The sequence below is a fragment of the Crinia signifera genome, chromosome 12, assembly GCF_055691185.1.
Source record: "Crinia signifera chromosome 12, ASM5569118v1, whole genome shotgun sequence".
NCBI classification, from domain to species: domain Eukaryota; kingdom Metazoa; phylum Chordata; class Amphibia; order Anura; family Myobatrachidae; genus Crinia; species Crinia signifera.
Genome location: NC_139228.1, coordinates 1,753,892 through 1,771,861, shown reverse-complemented (window position 1 = coordinate 1,771,861; position 17,970 = coordinate 1,753,892). Strand labels below are relative to the sequence as shown.

Genomic DNA, 17,970 nt, shown 5'->3' with positions numbered 1-17,970 from the left:
CACCTGTAATGTACCTGTCCTGTATACGGTACACTCACCTGCTCTGTACTGCACCTGCCCCATATATGGTACACTCACCTGTAATGTACCTGTCCTGTATACAGTACACTCACCTGCTCTGTAATGTACCTGTCCTGTATACAGTACACTCACCTGCTCTGTACTGCACCTGCCCCATATATGGTACACTCACCTGTAATGTACCTGTCCTGTATACAGTACACTCACCTGCTCTGTACTCTGTAATGTACCTGTCCTGTATACAGTACACTCACCTGCTCTGTACTGCACCTGCCCCATATATGGTACACTCACCTGCTCTGTACTGCACCTGTCCTGTATACAGTACACTCACCTGCTCTGTACTGCACCTGCCCCATATATGGTACACTCACCTGTAATGTACCTGTCCTGTATACGGTACACTCACCTGCTCTGTACTCTGTAATGTACCTGTCCTGTATACAGTACACTCACCTGCTCTGTACTGCACCTGTCCTGTATACAGTACACTCACCTGCTCTGTACTGCACCTGCCCCATATATGGTACACTCACCTGTAATGTACCTGTCCTGTATACGGTACACTCACCTGCTCTGTACTCTGTAATGTACCTGCCCTGTATACAGTGCACTCACCTGCTCTGTACACTGTACTGCACCTGTCCCATATATGGTACACTCACCTGTAATGTACCTGTCCTGTATACAGTACACTCACCTGCTCTGTAATGTACCTGATCTGTATACAGTACACTCACCTGCCCCATATACGGTACACTCACCTGCCCTGTACGCTGTAATGTACCTGATCTGTATACAGTACACTCACCTGCCCCATATACGGTACACTCACCTGCCCTGTACTCTGTAATCTACCTGTCCTGTATACAGTACACTCACCTGCCCTGTACGCTGTAATGTACCTGATCTGTATACAGTACACTCACCTGCCCTGTACGCTGTAATGTACCTGATCTGTATACAGTACACTCACCTGCCCTGTATGCTGTAATGTACCTGATCTGTATACAGTACACTCACCTGCCCTGTACGCTGTAATGTACCTGATCTGTATACAGTACACTCACCTGCCCCATATACGGTACATTCACCTGCCCTGTACGCTGTAATGTACCTGATCTGTATACAGTACACTCACCTGCCCTGTACGCTGTAATGTACCTGATCTGTATACAGTACACTCACCTGCTCTGCATACTGTACTTCACCTGTCCTGTATACAGTACACCCACCTGCTCTGTGATCTGTACTCTGTAATGCACCTGCCCCATATACCATGGACGTTTGGTGAGGTAAATGGCTCAAGAGTCCCTGGCAAGTACCTGAGTCAGATTTGCACACAATATATGAGCCATGGGGTACATACCAGCAGTATACACATGTGCAGCAGTATACACTGCTGGAGATTCACTGAGTTTTCATAAGAGATGTGCAGAAAAGGCAGCCAGGTGAGGCACTGTAGGTGAGGCACTGTAGGTGAGGCACTGCCTCACCTGCCATAGACTTTCTACTCCAGAGTTCTGACTATAAAAATGATTAGAATAATAAAAATAAGTATTGTTTTATAAATTATTTGTATGTTTGACATACTTTATCAATTCAAAACGCCGGCATATGCGCTAGTATGACAGGAAAGCTGTGCCTCACCTGCCTCACCCCACCGCCATATATGGTACACTCACCTGCCCTGTATGCTGTAATGCACCTCCCCTGTATGCTGTAATGCACCTGTCCTGTATACGGTACACTCACCTGCCCTGTATGCTGTAATGCACCTGTCCTGTATACAGTACACTCACCTGCCCTGTACTCTGTAATGTACCTGTCCTGTATACAGTGCACTCACCTGCTCTATACACTGTACTGCACCTGCCCAGTATACAGTACACTCACCTGCCCTGTACTCTGTAATCTACCTGTCCTGTATACAGTACACTCACCTGCCCTGTACTCTGTAATCTACCTGTCCTGTATACAGTACACTCACCTGCCCTGTATGCTGTAATGCACCTGTCCTGTATACAGTACACTCACCTGCCCTGTATGCTGTAATGCACCTGTCCTGTATACAGTACACTCACCTGCCCTGTACTCTGTAATCTACCTGTCCTGTATACAGTACACTCACCTGCCCTGTACTCTGTAATCTACCTGTCCTGTATACAGTACACTCACCTGCCCTGTATGCTGTAATGCACCTGTCCTGTATACAGTACACTCACCTGCCCTGTATGCTGTAATGCACCTGTCCTGTATACAGTACACTCACCTGCCCTGTACTCTGTAATCTACCTGTCCTGTATACAGTACACTCACCTGCCCTGTACTCTGTAATCTACCTGTCCTGTATACAGTACACTCACCTCCACTGTATGCTGTAATGCACATCCCCTGTACACTGTACTGCACATGCCCCATATACGGTACACTCACCTGCCCTGTACTCTGTAATGTACCTGTCCTGTATACAGTACACTCACCTGCTCTGTACTGCACCTGCCCTGTATACAGTACACTCACCTGCTCTATACACTGTACTGCACCTGCCCCATATACGGTACACTCACCTGCCCTGTACTTTTTAATGTACCTGTCCTGTATACAGTACACTCACCTGCCCTGTACTTCACCTGTCCTGTATACAGTACACTCACCTCCCCTGTATGCTGTGCATGCACCTGCCCCTTATACGGTACACTCATCTGCCCTGTTCGCTGTAATGCACCTCCCCTGTATACAGTACACTCACCTCCCCTGTATACAGTCCACTCACCTGCCCTGTACACTGTACTGTACTGCACCTGCCCCATATACGGTACACTCACCTTCCCTGTACACTGTAATGCACCTGCCTCATATACGGTACACTCACCTGCCCTGTTCGCTGTAATGCAACTGTCCTGAATACAGTACACTAACCTGCCCTGTATACCGTACAATCACCTGCTCTGTACACTGTACTGCACATGCCCCGTATTCGGTACACTAACCTGCCCTGTACACTGTAATGCACCTTTCCTGAATACTGTGCACTCACCTGCTCTGCACCTACCCCGTAAATGGTACAATCACCTGCACTGCACCTGTCCCGTATACGGTACGCACACCTGCCCTGTACTACGGTACGCTCGCCTGCCCTGTACTACGGTACGCTCGCCTGCCCTGTACTACGGTACGCTCGCCTGCCCTGTACTACGGTACGCACGCCTGCCCTGTACTATGGTACGCACGCCTGCCCTGTACTGTGGTACGCACACCTGCCCTGTACTATGCTACGCACGCCTGCCCTGTACTATGGTACGCACGCCTGCCCTGTATACGGTACGCACGCCTGCCCTGTACTGTGGTACGCACACCTGCCCTGTACTGTGGTTACGCACACCTGCCCTGTACTATGGTACGCACACCTGCCCTGTACTATGGTACGCACGCCTGCCCTGTATACGGTACGCACACCTGCCCTGTACTGTGGTACGCACACCTGCCCTGTACTGTGGTACGCACACCTGCCCTGTGGTACGCACACCTGCCCTGTACTGTGGTTACGCACACCTGCCCTGTACTGTGGTACGCACACCTGCCCTGTACTGTGGTGCGCACACCTGCCCTGTACTGTGGTGCGCACACCTGCCCTGTACTGTGGTACGCACACCTGCCCTGTACTGTGGTACGCACACCTGCCCTGTATACAGTACGCACACCTGCCCTGTACTATGGTACGCACACCTGCCCTGTACTGTGGTACGCACACCTGCCCTGTACTGTGGTACGCACACCTGCCCTGTACTGTGGTACGCACACCTGCCCTGTACTGTGGTACGCACACCTGCCCTGTACTGTGGTACGCACACCTGCCCTGTACTGTGGTGCGCACACCTGCCCTGTACTGTGGTACGCACACCTGCCCTGTACTGTGGTACGCACACCTGCCCTGTATACAGTACGCACACCTGCCCTGTACTATGGTACGCACACCTGCCCTGTACTGTGGTACGCACACCTGCCCTGTACTGTGGTACGCACACCTGCCCTGTACTGTGGTACACTCACCTGCCCTGTACTTCACCTGTCCAGTATACAGTACACTCACCTCCCCTGTATGCTGTAATGAACCTGTCCTGAATGCTGTGCATGCACCTGCCCCTTATACGGTACACTCATCTGCCCTGTTCGCTGTAATGCACCTCCCCTGTATACAGTACACTCACCTCCCCTGTATACAGTCCACTCACCTGCCCTGTACACTGTACTGTACTGCACCTGCCCCATATACGGTACACTCACCTTCCCTGTACACTGTAATGCACCTGCCTCATATACGGTACACTCACCTGCCCTGTTCGCTGTAATGCAACTGTCCTGAATACAGTACACTAACCTGCCCTGTATACCGTACAATCACCTGCTCTGTACACTGTACTGCACATGCCCCGTATTCGGTACACTAACCTGCCCTGTACACTGTAATGCACCTTTCCTGAATACTGTGCACTCACCTGCTCTGCACCTACCCCGTAAATGGTACAATCACCTGCACTGCACCTGTCCCGTATACGGTACGCACACCTGCCCTGTACTACGGTACGCTCGCCTGCCCTGTACTACGGTACGCTCGCCTGCCCTGTACTACGGTACGCTCGCCTGCCCTGTACTACGGTACGCACGCCTGCCCTGTACTATGGTACGCACACCTGCCCTGTACTGTGGTACGCACACCTGCCCTGTACTATGCTACGCACGCCTGCCCTGTACTATGGTACGCACGCCTGCCCTGTATACGGTACGCACACCTGCCCTGTACTGTGGTACGCACACCTGCCCTGTACTGTGGTTACGCACACCTGCCCTGTACTATGGTACGCACACCTGCCCTGTACTATGGTACGCACGCCTGCCCTGTATACGGTACGCACACCTGCCCTGTACTGTGGTACGCACACCTGCCCTGTACTGTGGTTACGCACACCTGCCCTGTACTGTGGTACGCACACCTGCCCTGTACTACGGTACGCACACCTGCCCTGTACGCTGTAATGTACCTGATCTGTATACAGTACACTCACCTGCCCTGTACGCTGTAATGTACCTGATCTGTATACAGTACACTCACCTGCTCTGCATACTGTACTTCACCTTTCCTGTATACAGTACACCCACCTGCTCTGTGATCTGTACTCTGTAATGCACCTGCCCCATATACCATGGACGTTTGGTGAGGTAAATGGCTCAAGAGTCCCTGGCAAGTACCTGAGTCAGATTTGCACACAATATATGAGCCATGGGGTACATACCAGCAGTATACACATGTGCAGCAGTATACACTGCTGGAGATTCACTGAGTTTTCATAAGAGATGTGCAGAAAAGGCAGCCAGGTGAGGCACTGTAGGTGAGGCAGTGCAGGTGAGGCACTGTAGGTGAGGCACTGTAGGTGAGGCACTGTAGGTGAGGCACTGCCTCACCTGCCATAGACTTTCTACTCCAGAGTTCTGACTATAAAAATGATTAGAATAATAAAAATAAGTATTGTTTTATAAATTATTTGTATGTTTGACATACTTTATCAATTCAAAACGCCGGCATATGCGCTAGTATGACAGGAAAGCTGTACCTCACCTGCCTCACCCCACCGCCATATATGGTACACTCACCTGCCCTGTATGCTGTAATGCACCTGTCCTGTATGCTGTAATGCACCTGTCCTGTATACAGTACACTCACCTGCCCTGTACTCTGTAATCTACCTGTCCTGTATACAGTACACTCACCTCCACTGTATGCTGTAATGCACCTCCACTGTATGCTGTAATGCACCTGCTCTGTACGCTGTACTGCACATGCCCCATATACGGTACACTCACCTGCCCTGTACTCTGTAATGTACCTGTCCTGTATACAGTACACTCACCTGCTCTGTAATGCACCTGCCCAGTATACAGTACATTCACCTGCCCTGTATGCTGTAATGCACCTCCCCTGTATGCTGTAATGTACCTGTCCTGTATACAGTACACTCACCTGCCCTGTACTCTGTAATCTACCTGTCCTGTATACAGTACACTCACCTGCCCTGTATGCTGTAATGCACCTGTCCTGTATACAGTACACTCCCTGTACGCACACCTGCCCTGTGGTACGCACACCTGCCCTGTACTATGGTACGCACACCTGCCCTGTACTATGGTACGCACACCTGCCCTGTACTATGGTACGCACACCTGCCCTGTGGTACGCACACCTGCCCTGTACTATGCTACGCACACCTGCCCGGTACTATGGTACGCACACCTGCCCTGTACTACGGTACGCACACCTGCCCTGTACTACGGTACGCACGCCTGCCCTGTACTACGGTACGCACGCCTGCCCTGTACTATGGTACGCACGCCTGCCCTGTTCTATGGTACGCACACCTGCCCTGTACTGTGGTACGCACACCTGCCCTGTACTGTGGTACGCACACCTGCCCTGTACTGTGGTACGCACACCTGCCCTGTACTGTGGTACGCACACCTGCCCTGTACTGTGGTACGCACACCTGCCCTGTACTGTGGTACGCACACCTGCCCTGTACTATGGTACACACACCTGCCCTGTGGTACGCACACCTGCCCTGTACTATGGTACGCACACCTGCCCTGTGGTACGCACGCCTGCCCTGTACTATGGTACGCACGCCTGCCCTGTACTATGGTACGCACGCCTGCCCTGTACTATGGTACGCACACCTGCCCTGTACTATGGCACGCACACCTGCCCTGTACTATGGTACGCACACCTGCCCTGTACTACGCTACGCACACCTGCCCTGTACTATGGTACACACACCTGCCCTGTGGTACGCACACCTGCCCTGTACTATGGTACGCACACCTGCCCTGTACTATGCTACGCACACCTGTCCTGTATACCTCCTGTATATGGTACACTACCTGAGAGCAATGGAAGCGGTGTGTAATATATATGGATGGGGAGAGCAGAGCATTGCTGTGATCTCACCTACACACCTCACCAGGGCCCTATACACATTACCAGGACCCTGCACACCCCACAAGGGCCCCGTACACCTATACACCCCAACAGCACTGTGCAGTGCTTAACCATTGCTATGGTTACAAGGACACCGGTGCCTGAGCAGCAGAGCTTGCACTCTGTCCGGCGGCAGCAACAGGCTGCATGATGCAGAGGATAGGGGGCAGCACCAGGGGGGGGCACAGGGCTACCAGGGCGGGAGCAGTGTGTGCAAGAGCCGGCTGCTTACCTCTGTGCTGCTGCAGCTGGCTGATCCCTGAGCTCCAGGCGGCCGCTGTATAAGATCAGGATGTCTCTGTCATGGCACCAGAGGTTCTCCCTCTCCTCCTCCTCCTCCTCCTCCTCCTCCTCCTCCTCCTCCTCCTCCTCCTCCTCCTCCTCCTCCTCCTCCTCCTCCTCCTCCCCCTCCCTGTGAGTGTGTGATGGCTGCTGCTGCTGCTGCCTCACATCCCTCCTCCTCGTCCCCTCCTGACACTGCTCCTCCTCCTCCTGATGTCAGCTCACACTCTGTGCAATGCTCTCACTCTCTCTCTTACACTCATACACAAGAAAAACAGTGACATCAGTTGTGTACACACGGTACACACGGTCACTGAGCAATTTTGGCTTATATCTCTCAGTGATATATCGCTCAGTGTACTGGTCTAATATCTCTCAGCGATATATCGGTCAGTGTACTGGTCTAATATCTCTCAGCGATATATCGGTCAGTGTACTGTTCTAATATCTCTCAGCGATATATCTATCAGCAATATATCACTCAGTGTACTGGTCTAATCTCTCTCAGCGATATATCGCTCAGTGTACTGGTCTAATATCTCTCAGCGATATATCGCTCAGTGTGCTGGTCTAATATCTCTCAGCGATATATCGCTCAGTGTACTGGTCTAATATCTCTCAGCGATATATCGCTCAGTGTGCTGGTCTAATATCTCTCAGCGATATATCGCTCAGTGTGCTGGTCTAATATCTCTCAGCGATATATCGCTCAGTGTACTGGTCTAATATCTCTCAGCGATATATCACTCAGTGTACTGGTCTAATATCTCTCAGCGATATATCGCTCAGTGTACTGGTCTAATATCTCTCAGCGATATATCACTCAGTGTTTAGGTCTAATATCTCTCAGCGATATATCACTCGGTGTACTGGTCTAATATCTCTCAGCGATATATCGCTCGGTGTACTGGTCTAATATCTCTCAGCGATATATCGCTCAGTGTACTGGTCTAATATCTCTCAGCGATATATCGCTCAGTGTGCTGGTCTAATATCTCTCAGCGATATATCGCTCAGTGTACTGGTCTAATATCTCTCAGCGATATATCGCTCAGTGTACTGGTCTAATATCTCTCAGCGATATATCGCTCAGTGTACTGGTCTAATATCTCTCAGCGAAATATCGCTCAGTGTGCTGGTCTAATATCTCTCAGCGATATATCGCTCGGTGTACTGGTCTAATATCTCTCAGCAATATATTGCTCAGTGTACTGGTCTAATATCTCTCAGCGATATATCGCTCAGTGTGCTGGTCTAATATCTCTCACTGATATATCGCTCGGTGTACTGGTCTTATATCTCTCAGCGATATATCGCTCAGTGTACTGGTCTAATATCTCTCAGCGATATATCGCTCAGTGTGCTGGTCTAATATCTCTCAGCGATATATCGCTCAGTGTACTGGTCTAATATCTCTCAGCGATATATCGCTCAGTGTACTGGTCTAATATCTCTCAGCAATATATCACTCAGTGTTTAGGTCTAATATCTCTCAGCGATATATAACTCGGTGTACTTGTCTAATATCTCTCAGTAATATATCGCTCAGTGTACTGGTCTAATATCTCTCAGCGATATATCGCTCGGTGTACTGGTCTAATATCTCTCAGTGATATATCGCTCGGTGTACTGGTCTAATATCTCTCAGCGATATATCGCTCAGTGTACTGGTCTAATATCTCTCAGCGATATATCGCTCAGTGTACTGGTCTAATATCTCTCAGCGATATATCACTCAGTGTACTGGTCTAATATCTCTCAGCGATATATCACTCAGTGTACTGGTCTAATATCTCTCAGCGATATATCGCTCAGTGTGCTGGTCTAATATCTCTCAGCGATATATCGCTCAGTGTACTGGTCTAATATCTCTCAGCGATATATCACTCAGTGTACAGGTCTAATATCTCTCAGCGATATATCACTCAGTGTACAGGTCTAATATCTCTTAGCAATATATCGCTCGGTGTACTGGTCTTATATCTCTCAGCGATATATCGCTCAGTGTGCTGGTCTAATATCTCTCAGCGATATATCGCTCGGTGTGCTGGTCTAATATCTCTCAGCAATATATTGCTCAGTGTACTGGTCTAATATCTCTCAGCGATATATCGCTCAGTGTGCTGGTCTAATATCTCTCAGTGATATATCGCTCGGTGTACTGGTCTTATATCTCTCAGCGATATATCGCTCAGTGTACTGGTCTAATATCTCTCAGCGATATATCGCTCAGTGTGCTGGTCTAATATCTCTCAGCAATATATCACTCGGTGTACTAGTCTAATATCTCTCAGCGATATATCGCTCAGTGTACAGGTCTAACACCTGGGTTATTGAGGAGGCCTTGTCTGGTTGTCACCTGGGTGGTCAGGTATTGGGGAGGCCCTGTCTGGTAGTCACCTGGGTGGTCAGGTATTGGGGAGACCCCTGTCTGGTTGTCACCTGGGTGGTCAGGTATTGGGGAGGCCCTGTCTGGTAGTCACCTGGGTGGTCAGGTATTGGGGAGGCCCTGTCTGGTAGTCACCTGGGTGGTCAGGTATTGGGGAGGCCCTGTCTGGTTGTCACCTGGGTGGTCAGGTATTGGGGAGGCCCTGTCTGGTTGTCACCTGGGTGGTCAGGTATTGGGGAGACCCTGTCTGGTTGTCACCTGGGTGGTCAGGTATTGGGGAGGCCCTGTCTGGTTGTCACCTGGGTGGTCAGGTATTGGGGTTGTCTATCTCACAAGGGTTGTTGCTCTGGACAACCAATCAGATATTACCTATTATTTTGTAGAAGGTGTTAAATAAATAAGTCGATTCTGATTGGTTGCCCTAGCACCATCCCTTGAGAACCTGTTATGTTATTGTTACTGTAAATGGTTAGTCCCTATTGTTAAATGACCTCTCACACCCTGTGGGGATGATCCCCAGCCACAATTAGAGACCTGTCTTTACTGACGGACATGTAATGTGGCTATGCTTTGCACAAAACAATGAGAATAAGCCCTACCCGCAGACGACGCCCCGTCAGTCACTAAAACCATCATGTGACTGGTTACCATGACAATGTAACACCAGTTTCCTAAATCATTCCTCCAGGATGCATGTGCGATGGATAGGAATCTACACAATAATTGGTGACTTATTAAGCATTGTGGACATGGGCAGGATAACACGGGGTTAAATGCGTCTGCTCCAGGTACAGATACACAGGAACATTTGGTATTTGCAGGGTTAATGCAATATTGCCAGGGTGGTGATATACGGGTATTGTCAGTATACAGTCTCCGGTATATGTGAGACCCATAGGGCCTAATTCATGCTTGCACACAGGTGCCCCGTCAGCTGTGACTTATGAGGCTACGCTCTCGCTCTTGGCCATCTCTGGTGACACGGCAGTGACATCACCAGTCCCCATTTATTCCAGAAGACACGTCACAACAATAGGGTGCCATACCTCAGCTCATGGACAAAATGGCGTCTTATAGAATTTGATTTGGGTGAGTTATTTTGTTTCTGTGCAGGGAAAATACTGACTGCTTTATATTTACACTGCAATATAGATCTCACTTTGAGGTAAAATCACACCCAAATCTAATTCTCTCTGCACATGTTACATCTGCCCCAGCTGCAGTGCACATGGTTTTCTCCATTTGAGAAGGAATTTGCCTTTGCGAGTGAACCAGAATAAGGGCCTCAATGTACAGCAGCCTGATCCCAGTTCGCTTCACATATCACAGCTTGGGCAGATTGACAACCGGGCAAAATACTTAAGGATGGAATCCTGGCAGGGATCAGGTAAGTATAACCACTACCCCACCTCCTGACCCTAACCCTAACCCTCCCCACTAGTGCCTATTCCTAACCCCTGTACCCTGCCTCCTAGCACCCCCCCCCCCCCAGCCTGACCCTCCCCCTTCCCCCTAGTGCCTATTCCTAACCCCTGTACCCTGCCTCCTAGCACCCCCACAGCCTGACCGCCCCTCCCCACTAGTGCCTATTCCTAACCCCTGTACCCTACCCCCTAATGCCCCCACAGCCTGACCCTCCCCCTCCCCACTAGTGCCTATTCCTAACCCCTGTACCCTGCCTCCTAGCACCCCCACAGCGTGACCCCTCTATAGCCGGACCCTTCCCTGCCCACTAGTGCCTAAACCTAACCCCTGTACCCTGCCCCCTAACACCCCGACAGCCTGACCCCTCTATAGCCGGGTGCCGGACCCTTCCCTGCCCACTAGTGCCTAAACCTAACCCCTGTACCCTGCCCCCTAACACCCCCACAGCCTGACCCTCCCCACTAGTGCCAAAACCTAACCCCTGAACCCTGCCTCCTGGCACCCCCCCCCCCCCCTCCCCAGCCTGACCTGCCCCCTGCCCACTAGTGCCTATTCCTAACTCCTGTACCCTGCCTCCTAACACCCCCACAGCCTGACCCTCCCCCTCCCCAATAGTGCCACAACCTAACCCCTGTACCCTGCCTCCTAGCACCCCCCCAGCCTGACCCTCCCACTGCCCACTAGTGCCTATTCCTAACCCCTGTACCCTACACCCTAACACCCCCACAGCCTCACCCTCCCCCTCCCCAAAAGTGCCACAACCTAACCCCTGTACCCTGCCCCCTAACACCCCCACAGCCTGACCCTCCCCCTCCCTACTAGTGCCTATTCCTAACCCCTGTACCCTGCCTCCTAGCACCCCCACAGCCTGACCCTCCCCCCTCCCCACTAGTGCCTATTCCTAACCCCTGTACCCTGCCTCCTAGCACCCCCACAGCCTGACCCTCCCCTCCCTACTAGTGCCTATTCCTAACCCCTGTACCCTGCCCCCTAACACCCCCACAGCCTGACCCTATCCCTCCCCACTAGTGCCTATTCCTAACCCCTGTACCCTACCTCCTAGCACCCCCACAGCCTGACACCCCCTCCCTACTAGTGCCTATTCCTAACCCCTGTACCCTGCCCCCTAACACCCCCACAGCCTGACCCTCCCCCTCCCCACTAGTGCCAAAACCTAACCCCTGTACCCTACCTCCTAGCACCCCCACAGCCTGACCCTCCCCACTAGTGCCTATTCCTAACCCCTGTACCCTGCCTCCTAGCACCCCCACAGTCTGACCCTCCCCCTCCCCACTAGTGCCTATTCCTAACCCCTGTACCCTACACCCTAACACCCCCACAGCCTGACCCTAACCCTCCCCACTAGTGCCTATTCCTAACCCCTGTACACTGCCTCCTAGCACCCCCACAGCCTGACCCTCCCCCTCTCCACTAGTGCCAAAACCTAACTCCTGTACCCTGCCCCCTAACACCCCCACAATCTGACCCTCCCCCTCCCCACTAGTGCCTATTCCTAACCCCTGTACCCTGCCTCCTAGCACCCCCACAGCGTGACCCCTCTATAGCCGGACCCTTCCCTGCCCACTAGTGCCTAAACCTAACCCCTGTACCCTGCCCCCTAGCACCCCCACAGCCTGACCCCTCTATAGCCGGGTGCCGGACCCTTCCCTGCCCACTAGTGCCTAAACCTAACCCCTGTACCCTGCCCCCTAACACCCCCACAGCCTGACCCTCCCCACTAGTGCCAAAACCTAACCCCTGTACCCTGCCTCCTGGCACCCCCCCCCCCCCCTCCCCAGCCTGACCTGCCCCCTGCCCACTAGTGCCTATTCCTAACTCCTGTACCCTGCTCCCTAACACCCCCACAGCCTGACCCTCCCCCTCCCCAATAGTGCCACAACCTAACCCCTGTACCCTGCCTCCTAGCACCCCCCCAGCCTGACCCTCCCACTGCCCACTAGTGCCTATTCCTAACCCCTGTACCCTACACCCTAACACCCCCACAGCCTGACCCTCCCCCTCCCTACTAGTGCCTATTCCTAACCCCTGTACCCTGCCTCCTAGCACCCCCACAGCCTGACCCTCCCTACTAGTGCCTATTCCTAACCCCTGTACCCTGCCCCCTAACACCCCCACAGCCTGACCCTCCCCCTCCCTACTAGTGCCTATTCCTAAGCCCTGTACCCTGCCTCCTAGCACCCCCACAGCCTGACCCTCCCCTCCCCACTAGCGCCTATTCCTAACCCCTGTACCCTGCCCCCTAACACCCCCACAGCCTGACCCTCCCCCTCCCCACTAGTGCCAAAACCTAACCCCTGTACCCTACCTCCTAGCACCCCCACAGCCTGACCCTCCCCACTAGTGCCTATTCCTAACCCCTGTACCCTACCTCCTAGCACCCCCACAGCCTGACCCTCCCACTGCCCACTAGTGCCTATTCCTAACCCCTGTACCCTACCCCCTAACGCCCCCACAGCCTGACCCTCCCCCTTCCCCCTAGTGCCTATTCCTAACCCCTGTACACTGCCTCCTAGCACCCCCCCCCCCCAGCCTGACCCTCCCCCTCCCCACTAGTGCCTATTCCTAACCCCTGTACCCTGCCTCCTAGCACCCCCACAGCCTGACCCTCCCCCTCCCCACTAGTGCCTATTCCTAACCCCTGTACCCTACCTCCTAGCACCCCCACAGCCTGACCCTCCCCCTCCCCACTAGTGCCTATTCCTAACCCCTGTACCCTACCCCCTAACGCCCCCACAGCCTGACCCTCCCCCTTCCCCCTAGTGCCTATTCCTAACCCCTGTATACTGCCTCCTAGCACCCCCCCCCCAGCCTGACCCTCCCCCTCCCCACTAGTGCCTATTCCTAACCCCTGTACCCTGCCTCCTAGCACCCCCACAGCCTGACCCTCCCCCTCCCCACTAGTGCCTATTCCTAACCCCTGTACCCTACCTCCTAGCACCCCCACAGCCTGACCCTCCCCCTCCCCACTAGTGCCTATTCCTAACCCCTGTACCCTGCTTCCTAGCACCCCCACAGCCTGACCCTAACCCTCCCCACTAGTGCCTATTCCTAACCCCTGTACCCTGCCTCCTAGCACCCCCCCAGCCTGACCCTCCCCCTCCCCACTAGTGCCTATTCCTAACCCCTGTACCCTACCTCCTAGCACCCCCACAGCCTGACCCTCCCCCTTCCCACTAGTGCCTATTCCTAACCCCTGTACCCTGCTTCCTAGCACCCCCACAGCCTGACCCTAACCCTCCCCACTAGTGCCTATTCCTAACCCCTGTACCCTGCCTCCTAGCACCCCCACAGCCTGACACCCCCCTCCCCACTAGTGCCTATTCCTAACCCCTGCACCCTACACCCTAACACCCCAACAGCCTGACCCCCCCCACTAGTGCCTATTCCTAACCCCTGTACCCTACACCCTAACACCCCCACAGCCTGACCCTAACCCTCCCCACTAGTGCCTATTCCTAACCCCTGTACCCTGCCCCCTAACACCCCCACAGCCTGACCCTCCCCCTCCCCACTAGTGCCAAAACCTAACCCCTGTACCCTGCCTCCTAGCACCCCCCCAGCCTGACCCTACCCCCTGTACCCTACCTCCTAGCACCCCCACAGCCTGACCCTCCCCCTCCCCACTAGTGCCAAAACCTAACCCCTGTACCCTGCCTCCTAGCACCCCCCCAGCCTGACCCTACCCCTCTCCACTAGTGCCTATTCCTAACCCCTGTATCCTGCCTCCTAGCACCCCCACAGCCTGACCCTCCCCCTCCCCACTAGTGCCTATTCCTAACCCCTGTACACTGCCTCCTAGCACCCCCTCCCCACTAGTGCCTATTCCTAACCCCTGTACCCTGCCCCCTAACACCCCCACAGCCTGACCGCCCCTCCCCACTAGTGCCTATTCCTAACCCCTGTACCCTACCTCCTAGCACCCCCACAGCCTGACCCTCCCCCTCCCCACTAGTGCCAAAACCTAACCCCTGTACCCTGCCTCCTAGCACCCCCCCAGCCTGACCCTCCCCCTCTCCACTAGTGCCTATTCCTAACCCCTGTATCCTGCCTCCTAGCACCCCCACAGCCTGACCCTCCCCCTCCCCACTAGTGCCTATTCCTGACCCCTGTACCCTGCCTCCTAGCACCCCCACAGCCTGACCCTCCCCCTCCCCACTAGTGCCTATTCCTAACCCCTGTACCCTGCCTCCTAGCACCCCCCAGCCTGACCCTCCCCCTCCCCACTAGTGCCTATTCCTAACCCCTGTACCCTACCCCCTAACACCCCCACAGCCTGACCCTCCCCCTCCCCACTAGTGCCTATTCCTAACCCCTGTACCCTAGCACCCCACAGCCTGACCCTCCCCCTCCCCACTAGTGCCAAAACCTAACCCCTGTACCCTACACCCTAACACCCCCACAGCCTGACCCTCCCCCTCCCCACTAGTGCCAAAACCTAACCCTTGTACCCTGCCTCCTAGCACCCCCCCAGCCTGACCCTCCCACTGCCCACTAGTGCCTATTCCTAACCCCTGTACCCTACACCCTAACACCCCCACAGCCTGACCCTCCCCCTCCCCAAAAGTGCCACAACCTAACCCCTGTACCCTGCCTCCTAGCACCCCCCAGCCTGACCCTACCCCTCTCCACTAGTGCCTATTCCTAACCCCTGTACCCTACCTCCTAGCACCCCCACAGCCTGACCCTCCCCCTCCCCACTAGTGCCTATTCCTAACCCCTGTACCCTGCCTCCTAGCACCCCCCCAGCCTGACCCTCCCCCTCCCCACTAGTGCCTATTCCTAACCCCTGTACCCTACCTCCTAGCACCCCCACAGCCTGACCCTCCCCCTCCCCACTAGTGCCTATTCCTAACCCCTGTACACTGCCTCCTAGCACCCCCCCCCCCAGCCTGACCCTCCCCCTCCCCACTAGTGCCTATTCCTAACCCCTGTACCCTACACCCTAGCACCCCCACAGCCTGACCCTCCCCCTCCCCACTAGTGCCTATTCCTAACCCCTGTACCCTGCCTCCTAGCACCCCCACAGCCTGACCCTCCCCCTCCCCACTAGTGCCTATTCCTAACCCCTGTACCCTGCCTCCTAGCACCCCCCAGCCTGACCGCCCCTCCCCACTAGTGCCTATTCCTAACCCCTGTACCCTGCCCCCTAACACCCCCACAGCCTGACCCTCCCCCTCCCCACTAGTGCCAAAACCTAACCCCTGTACCCTACCTCCTAGCACCCCCACAGCCTGACCCTCCCCCTCCCCACTAGTGCCAAAACCTAACCCCTGTACCCTACCTCCTAGCACCCCCACAGCCTGACCCTCCCCCTCCCCACTAGTGCCACAACCTAACCCCTGTACCCTGCCTCCTAGCACCCCCCAGCCTGACCCTACCCCTCTCCACTAGTGCCTATTCCTAACCCCTGTACCCTACCTCCTAGCACCCCCACAGCCTGACCCTCCCCCTCCCCACTAGTGCCTATTCCTAACCCCTGTACCCTGCCTCCTAGCACCCCCCCAGCCTGACCCTCCCCCTCCCCACTAGTGCCTATTCCTAACCCCTGTACCCTACCTCCTAGCACCCCCACAGCCTGACCCTCCCCCTCCCCACTAGTGTCTATTCCTAACCCCTGTACCCTGCTTCCTAGCACCCCCACAGCCTGACCCTAACCCTCCCCACTAGTGCCTATTCCTAACCCCTGTACCCTGCCTCCTAGCACCCCCCAGCCTGACCCTCCCCCTCCCCACTAGTGCCTATTCCTAACCCCTGTACCCTACCTCCTAGCACCCCCACAGCCTGACCCTCCCCCTCCCCACTAGTGCCTATTCCTAACCCCTGTACCCTGCTTCCTAGCACCCCCACAGCCTGACCCTAACCCTCCCCACTAGTGCCTATTCCTAACCCCTGTACCCTGCCTCCTAGCACCCCCACAGCCTGACACCCCCCTCCCCACTAGTGCCTATTCCTAACCCCTGCACCCTACACCCTAACACCCCAACAGCCTGACCCCCCCCACTAGTGCCTATTCCTAACCCCTGTACCCTACACCCTAACACCCCCACAGCCTGACCCTAACCCTCCCCACTAGTGCCTATTCCTAACCCCTGTACCCTGCCCCCTAACACCCCCACAGCCTGACCGCCCCTCCCCACTAGTGCCTATTCCTAACCCCTGTACCCTACCTCCTAGCACCCCCACAGCCTGACCCTCCCCCTCCCCACTAGTGCCAAAACCTAACCCCTGTACCCTGCCTCCTAGCACCCCCCCAGCCTGACCCTACCCCTCTCCACTAGTGCCTATTCCTAACCCCTGTATCCTGCCTCCTAGCACCCCCACAGCCTGACCCTCCCCCTCCCCACTAGTGCCTATTCCTAACCCCTGTACACTGCCTCCTAGCACCCCCTCCCCACTAGTGCCTATTCCTAACCCCTGTACCCTGCCCCCTAACACCCCCACAGCCTGACCGCCCCTCCCCACTAGTGCCTATTCCTAACCCCTGTACCCTACCTCCTAGCACCCCCACAGCCTGACCCTCCCCCTCCCCACTAGTGCCAAAACCTAACCCCTGTACCCTGCCTCCTAGCACCCCCCCAGCCTGACCCTCCCCCTCTCCACTAGTGCCTATTCCTAACCCCCTGTATCCTGCCTCCTAGCACCCCCACAGCCTGACCCTCCCCCTCCCCACTAGTGCCTATTCCTGACCCCTGTACCCTGCCTCCTAGCACCCCCACAGCCTGACCCTCCCCCTCCCCACTAGTGCCTATTCCTAACCCCTGTACCCTGCCTCCTAGCACCCCCCCAGCCTGACCCTCCCCCT

General features: G+C 54.7%; 1 protein-coding gene across 1 annotated transcript in view; it reads right to left on the bottom strand.

The window, feature by feature from the left end:
- Positions 1 to 7,400, bottom strand: part of B4GALT3 (beta-1,4-galactosyltransferase 3) — a 57,955-nt gene extending 50,555 nt beyond the window's left edge. Inside the window, exon 1 of the mRNA XM_083167399.1 lies at positions 7,284 to 7,400. The gene's annotated coding sequence lies outside the window, so the exon portion shown is untranslated. The remainder of the gene's footprint in view (positions 1 to 7,283) is intronic.
- Between the last annotated feature and the right edge of the window lie 10,570 nt (positions 7,401 to 17,970).